This window comes from Patagioenas fasciata, chromosome 4 (genome assembly GCF_037038585.1).
Source record: "Patagioenas fasciata isolate bPatFas1 chromosome 4, bPatFas1.hap1, whole genome shotgun sequence".
Lineage (NCBI taxonomy): Eukaryota > Metazoa > Chordata > Aves > Columbiformes > Columbidae > Patagioenas > Patagioenas fasciata.
In genome coordinates, this window is record NC_092523.1 from 75,369,394 (window position 1) to 75,378,013 (window position 8,620).

Below are 8,620 nucleotides of genomic sequence, written 5' to 3' on the forward strand. Positions count from 1 at the left end.
TCATTGCCACAGCATCTGCCAGGGGACACGATTCACGTCCCCCTGACATACGCTGATTCACGTCCCTCTGACACACGCCGGCAGAGCGTATTGCTTTAGCGTCGCCACGCTGTGTCCCCAAAGGACTGCGTAGTAAAACACAACAAGCGGGGATGCGATGTAGTAGCGTAACCTCCTTTCCAAGTTTTATTTGTCTCTAAGAAGCTGGTCCTGTGATGCAACCTCCTGATGAAAACCCCACGTTTCAACCCAGCAGTGAAAAGAAAAGGTTACGAAACTGGTCATCAATTTACGACGTCAAACTGCAGCGCTGTGCCAGTGCAGCACAAAGTGTCCAGCCCAAACACAGCCTGGCAGAGGAATAAAGCGGCGAGGGCGATACTGGGAAGAGTTTTGTGCTCGCGCAGAAAAGTCACATATTACGTAGGCAATTCATGTGTTACGTCTCGTCTCCTCTTTGATATTCCCTAAGAAACTCTTTCTGTTTTGCAAGGCAGACCACAACAGTTCCTTGAAAGGCAAAGCAGTGGTGGCAGCGAGGAGAGGCATACGCAGGGACTGACCCAGTGACATCCTGTGACCACCATCAAAGCCCCAGCAACAAGTAAACAGATTAAGGTGGGTGCTGAGGGAAATCAACAACCTCATTTCCTTACGCTGGGGACTTTCTGAGGGTTTTTTTCCAAAGCAATGGCTTAGCATTCAGCAAGGGCGGTAAAACAGGTTTAAACAGTCACCACCCCGATGGCCCCCCTCCCCTGGATAATTCTGTTCCCACAATTGCTGCAGAGTGTAAACACCCGCATTTGAGATGAGATGGAGGAACTGATCTGGCTGAAAACTCCCTCCCTCCACCCTTTCCCCTGGGCTATTTTCCATCTGGATCTGTGCTCCTGTTTAGTTCATCTGCAGCTACACAAATAGTTGTGGCAGCGTGAGGCAGGGGACGGTGCAGGACACATGTGGGCAGCTGGGGCTCGGGCTGACGGCTGCTTGTGCCAGCATTGCTCAGAGAAGGTATTTCCCCCAGCCAGGATTTTACGGTGTCATGCTTTTCAAGACACAGATCTCACCATTTATATGAAATTTCATTCTGTTTATTTAAATTAAGATGGTTTGGGGGAAGAACTGGGGAATATATTTTGGCTGGGTGGAGGTTGAAGAGCAAACTTTATACATTCTTGGCTTTGTAGGTTCTCTGCCACATACGCAGAGTTACAGCCAAGATAGCATATAGTAAAGTTTGTTCAGGTGTTTATTACGACAGCAATCTGCCCACATGCAAAAGTTGTCTTCCTCTTCCTCCTCAGCTCAGTTGTGGAGTGTGAAAAGGTATGTGTTTGTTCAGCAAGGGAATGGTTGCAGGGAAAGCTGGCTGTGGTTTGCTGCTGCCTTGGTACTTGCAATGGTTCGCCTGGCTTCAGCAGTGCTATTTCTGAGGCAGCCAGGAGCCCAGGGCCAGCTTACACAGCAGTTTGGAAATGCAGATGAATACTTTCCCCAGCCTCCAAACATCTCCTCTGTGCCACTCAGCATGCATTCAGGACTGGTGCCTTCTCTATCGCCTCTGGAGGGAGGGAGGTTTGAGACATTCATCATGTTCATTGAGATATCATCTGGTTCATTCATCATCATGTTAAACCCAATGATCATTTTACAGTAATGACCTGTGCCCATGCAGTCAGTGGGAGGAATATGTAAAAACAATCAGATGCATATTTGAGCAAGATACCCCTATAAACTCTTATTATTGTTTACTGCACTTTACCTGGACTATAAGAAACGGCACAGAAAACATGATCAGAACTGCATGTGAAGTACTCTACTTCAGCTGCCACTCGCAATAGTACGAACAACCCTCTTTCAGTTTCCAAATCACGCCTGCTCCGTTCTGGCTCCAGTAACAACTGATGGTAAAGCAGTATCAAAGTCCCTAATCCGTAAAACAAGAGGCAGTACTTGGCATCTAAGCAAACAAAACGCTCTTTTTACAATTAATGTGAAAATCTCTTTAACCGCTCTATGTTGTGCTCATTTCATTCCACAAAGCCAAGTGGAATCCAGTTGATGCGAGCACTCACATAGGAGTTATTTGCACAGAAGCCACCCTGCTTAAGGGACGGAACAGGTGCTGGTGTCGACACAGAAAATATTGGCATTGTGTTCCCAAGCAACTGTGTTAGTCACATATAAGAGGTTATTGTTGCACGGTCAATGCTAACCTTTATCTCGGTCTTGAGCTGTAAACCAACTGGGAGCGCCATGAAGACTGATGGCCATTAAGTAAGCAAACAGTTACTTGTTTTCTTATAATACCTCACAGCTGTTACAGAAGGTTTCTTTATAACTTACTATCCCAGAGCACATAGGAAAAATGGTGCTGTGGGGTGACTCCAGTGCCTGCTCCCATTTCATGGAGGCACAGACCATATCAATCATATCAATCATAGCAAAGATATCTTCCGAGGGACAAAAAGTTGAGGCTTTGATAAGGAGAACCACACGTAAGGCCCAGCGAGGACTTTGAGCACTGTTGCTACACCCTAGCTGCTGCAGCTATACTGAGAAGGTAAGAACAAAGTGACGGGTGAGGATAAAAGCATTAAAAAGGAAGGCTTGGGGACAGGTAAAATGGGAGTCTACACATTGATATTTCACAATGAATGAATCAAAATTATTTTGAAATATACACAGAAAGAAAAAGAAAAATCTTCAAACATCTTTCAGTAGTACCAGAAGAGAAAAAAAGCCTGTCTTGTGGGTGAAAAGTTACTTAGTGTGGCAGTGTCACCTTCACTCCTATTGTTGATCTTGCCAGACTGGTGATTCCTGTAGAGAAACAGGTCTCTAGAAGTAAGTGCACAGCGATAATTTCTTTTAGGCCTGTCTGTAGTGTTTCTTGTCTAAATATTTGTAGGAGAAATTAATAAAGCAGATGCCTGCCGGGGCTCAGGCGAGGCTGCGGGTATTTTTAGGAAGGGATGGCTCAACCTATCAGGCTATGCAATCCATCTCCTCCAACTGCTGCAAAGCTTTCTTACTCCGAACAAAGGCTCTGCCCAAGTTTACATATACAAAGGGTGATGAGTTTTCTGCCTAGAGAGAGAGATCTGGCTCTCAAAATGAAACACCTGCCGGAGAGGAGATGCTGAGAAAAGGGTCGGCAGGGCTCAAATTGTCCTCACAGCACCAGTGGATCCATCAGTGTCCAGCCGGGGCTTTGTGTCAGTCTGTGCAAGGGGCCGGGAGGTGCTGAAGAGGCGAACTGGCTGAGGAACCCAGCAGCCCTTTGATTTCTGTGGGGTTACAGCCAGGCAGTTATTTCCTAAGGAAAATAACCTGATTCTGTTGATCAAGTAGATGGCACTGTGATATCAAAGCTAATGAGGAAAGACAAGCAAGCGAGCAAGGCACAGATAAAAGGAGAGGAAGATGAATCTTCATTATCGTTCCATTTCAATGTAAAATAGGGGGGTGTAGAAATTATCAAAAGATGAAAAATTTTCTGTGGGATTCTTTGAGAACCTTATGTTTGGCAATTCACAAATCATGAGGAGAATGGAGCCTAAAAAAGACTGTCATGAGTGATAGGCAAGATTTTCCTTCTAGGTCTCTGTTTTGAGTGATTATAGATTTGCAGCTTCGCACTAAAACTTCGTGTTTCCAGACAGTAGTTTTACAGCTGAACTGGAATAATCTTTCTCTCTCGTTTTGTGTGTGTGCACGTACATGAAAGAACAAATGAAAGGATGAACGGGAAAGAAGACAATTTGGTGATTTCTGCTTTGTGATGGGGAAGTTGCTTTGGACTAACAAAGAGAAGAGTCTTGAAAAAGCAGGAGTTTCAGTTCATACTCACAAACAAGTTTTGGTGGGAGTTACAGTAGGCTGAAAATCCTTGGTTCACGGGGCTTAAAATGAACTCAGTACAGATGCCCAGCAGGCAACAACTGAGCGTATCCTATGGAGCTTGACTCAGCCACAGTGTCCTGGCTGCTTGACAGGCAAATCACTTTTTAGGCAGAGGTCCAGAGAAGTTGATCTGGCAAGTGAATCCTGACATACATTATGGGGAGCCTAACGAAATGCATGGTTAAAAATTAAACTAACAGCTCAGAGAAACAATTTATTCAGATAAAAACGGAGTGTAAACTTGACATCTTACTACACACAGTAGCAAATATTATGACTAAAAATGTTATTTGAATAAATACAGAACACCAGCCTTTTTAAAGCAACAGGGTTACTGAAGCGAGTTTATCGCTACAAAGAAGGACTCACAATCTGTTTGAAGGTCCTTAGTTTCTTTGGGATAGGAGCTTCTGTCTTTATTTACATTGAGATGGAAACTAACAGAATCACAGAATCACAGAATGTCAGGGATTGGAAGGGACTTCAAGAGATTATCCAGCCCAATCCCCCCACCAGAGCAGGAACACCCAGCTGAGGTTCCACAGGAAGGTGTCCAGGCGGGTTTGAATGTCTGCAGAGAAGGAGACTCCACAACCCCCCTGGGCAGCCTGGGCCAGGCTCTGTCACCCTCACTGAGAAGTTTTCTCTCATATTTAAGTGGAACCTCTTGTGTTCCAGTTTGTATCCATTGCCTGTTGTCCTATCATTGGTTGTCACTGAGAAGAGCCTGGCTCCATCCTCCTGACACTCACCCTTTACATATTTAGAAACATTACTGAGGTCACCCCTCAGTCTCCTCTTCTCCAAGCTCCAGAGCCCCAGCTACCTCAGCCTTTCCTCACATGGGAGATGCTCCACTCCCTTCATCTTCGTTGCCCTGCACTGGACTCTCTCCAGCAGTTCCCTGTCCTTCTGGAACTGAGGGGCCACAACTGGACACAATATTCCACATAACCTGATAAACCTAATTCTGCTTCCTGAAATACACTATTTGTTCCCTTCAGTTAGATGATGTAGTCTTTTTCTGCCATCAGGCATTCGTCAGCGTGTAAAATGCAAATAGGTTGTGTGAGCAGGCTGCACGTAGACACCCTCTCCCAAATCCAGCCGTGCCAATGGAAGAGGTTACTGACTCCAACACCTCGTCATCCTCCTCCTGCTGCAGACTGTCAGCGCAAAGATCCGCAGAAGGAGTTGTTCACGCTCCTTAACTTCTTTTGGCCATAAAGCAGCCTGATTAACTCAGCCCATGTCCCTACGCTGCCTCGGCAAGTCTTGCTTGGCTTGGTCTGCACTAGGGAGCGCTGACACGAGCCGACCCATGAGCATCTCGGTGACGCGGTGACGGCTGAATGGTGAGCACTGGCAGGCAAATGTGGGCAGTGACCTCCTCACTGAGGTGGCTGGACAGCGAGGACGGGTGTCTGCGGCTGCTGGTCGTCTGCACCCAGGTAGCAGTCAAATAGAAGGCTGCCAAGAATTGATTCCTTCAGATTAATGGTCTTATAAGCCACAGAGATAGAAACCACATTACAGCACAATTTAATGGTAATGATGTGATCACCAGTCAAGAGCAAACGCACTGAAATAGCCCATAGTGGCACTAATGGAATTCTTCAAAGCCTTATTAGCTGAAGAGATGAAAATTGTTTTCATTCAGGAGGAAAAGAAACTGTTGTTTGGTTTTTTATGTGGTTTTCTATTATTTTTTTTTAATTATAATATGGATATTTTCTGCATTTAATTTGCACAACATTTTCATGGGCAAAACGCTAATTTTATATATACATGTGTATATATATATATACACACATAAATACACATAAAATAAATGTACAGTGCATAGTACAAACTTTTAAAGTAAGGATGTCCTTCAGGCTTAGGTGATTATGCTGCTGCTAGTTTTTGCTATACTCCAGTGGCATTCTGCTGGAATGAGATTCACCCCTGCACAGAGGGCAAGCATAAAACCTAAGTACCATGTAAGGCCTACTTAAGTCTTAAGGACCTGGCTCTAATTCCATTGAAATAAATAGCAATATTTTCATTGTCTTTCAGTGGGAGCTGTTTCAAGGTTAATAGATGGGATCACACGCATTTTGCTGGCCCAACTGGAATGCTACTTCAAGGAGCTGGATGTAAAATGCTCGGGAATAAAAAGAGGTGAAATGATATCTTGGTAGTAAAAGCCTTGGTAATTCTGGAGGATTTGCTTGAGGTAGATATTGGAATCAAAACATTCATTTGTTTCAAAGATTCAAGAATGTTAGGGAAATTTATTCCCACCAAGAAGCTGGTCTTACCCAAATCTGACCCAAGGAGTACTGTGTGTACTTCTGCCATGGTCTATATAATAAAATACATAATACTGAGAAATACAGTCAAATCTATTTAGAGCTTTATTATGTTTTCTGCAGTATTAGGAGAATTTTTGATACCTTAGAGTACTAAAACATCATGTTGTCTGCTCTGGCAGCATTAACAGGGCTTCTGTGTGGTTTTCTGCTGCATCATCTACTCTTGCTATGTAACACCATGGCGTCTATTTATGCCTCTAAAAAGTGCCTGCACAGAACCTCATTTATATTTCATAAATTCCAAGTGTTTCACAGCTGATTTCCCATTACAGGTGGGAAAACTTTAGATAAGACCACACTGACAACACAAAGCAGTAGAGACTTTGTGCATCTTGCAGGGACTCTTGGCCACAGCAGTGTATTTCACTTCCCAGCTCCTACAGGGAAACAAATACATATTGGAGTCCTTCTAGAATAACCTTACACCCAACTGCCAGCTTTGCAAGTGTAAAAATTCTGTGTGCGTGCTCAGTAAGTGATTTTCAAAGGCTCTGATCATCCACAAATGAAATCCAGATTGCTCCGAACTAAGCAGAGGTGGAAAGCAAAGCCTATGGCATATGTTTGGTTTTAACCTTCCCTGTTTCAGCAGCTGGCCAACTCAAAGAAAGCACAGAACAGATTTCTTTTTATAACAGAATTTGTTTTTTTTAAATTTTATTTTATTCTTCCCCATGACAAACAAATTACTTGCCCCTTTGACAAAAAAATTAAGAACTTCAAACAGAGACTGTACATCCGGAATTTCACCCCCGCATTCCCAGCTGAGGAGGTCACCCCTGAAGGCCTTGCGTTTGCTGAACTCAGTGAAGAACGATGCCAGCTCCTCTGGTGAAACACCAAAACAATAAGCACTATTTTGTAGCTCCTGTGGAGCTGGGTAATCGGCCTGCCAAATAGCCTCTCTGCCTGTTCTGCTGGAGATAAGTCTGTTGTGACAAATATAGCCATCAGTGGCATAAATCAGAGGAGACCACTGTCAGAGGAGTACATGGGTTGAACAGTGACTGAGGCCATCAGCACAATACCCCAGTCTGGTGTAAAATAATTCTGGGTCCTTACTGCACACGCCAAACAGACAATTCTGATGCATTTCGGGTCTGATCTACCAAACAGTAGAAGGGACAAATAAACGGAAGAAGTTATATACTGTTTAAGTCTGATGGAAGAGACTGACATAGCCTTTCTGCTGCAAATACAATCATTCCCAATAGCATTTAAAATAATCGTGTAAAATAATCACAATAACATGGAGTTATCTTGCAGGTTAATCTCTGGGGATCATCCTCCACAAGTGCACAAAAGACTGGATGCTCTTGCGTTGGTTATATTCACATAATTATTACATATGTATTACAAGTTTTGAAAATGTTGACATACAATACATCTATACTAAGAAATAATTGATTATGTTGGTTATAATTGTTTCGTTTCTTAGTTACATCTATTAATTATTAGTTAAATATAAACTAAGCACTCTACTTCTAAACAGCGTATGACTTAATCTTCTGTTTCCCTCTCGTCATGCAGAAGGATGTAAAACTTGAAAAATATCCCATCGTTTTGCAGGTGGTCAGAGAGCATTTATCACGTCAACTGGGTAACGATGGGTACGTCTTCTGTAACTTAATCACAGTGTACATTAATTCAGCAGCTTCTGTTCAGAGGTGCTGGAGGGAGTGCAGAGCAGCGAACGAAGCTGGTGAGGGGCTGGAGCACAAGTGTGATGAGGAGCGGCTGAGGGAGCTGGGGCTGTTCAGCCTGAGAACAGGAGCTGAGGGGAGACCTGATCGCTGTCTGCAACTGCCTGGAAGGAGGTTGGAGCATGGAGGGGTTGGGCTCTTCGCCCAAGTAACAAGTGGTGGGACAAGAGGAAATGGCTTCAAGTTCTGCCAGGGGAGGTTTAGATTGGATATTACGAAAAAATTCTTCACGGGAAGGGTTGTCAGGCATTGGAACAGGCTGCCCAGGGCAGTGGTGGAGCCACCATCCCTGGAGGGGTTTAAAAGCCGTTTAAATGAGGTTCTTAGGGACATGGGTTAGCGCTGGAGTTCGGCTGGGTTATGGTTGGACTCGATGATCCTGAGGGTCTCTTCCAACTGAAATGATTCTCTGGTTCTAAGCAGCCACCTCCCGAGGCTCGCAGGGAACACTGGGCTGCGTGGGGGCCCGGCGGCGGTCACCCCGTCAGGAAAAACCACCCGCCTTTTCAACAGGGCCCGTGCGGGGTGACGCCGCCATTTTGTGCCTCAGGGGGCTGACGGTCGTGCTTCCCTCAGGCGGCAGCCCCGGCCGCCTCTCCCTCTTCGCCGCCGAGGCAGGAAGGGACAGGCACAGCCCGGGAGCTGGCA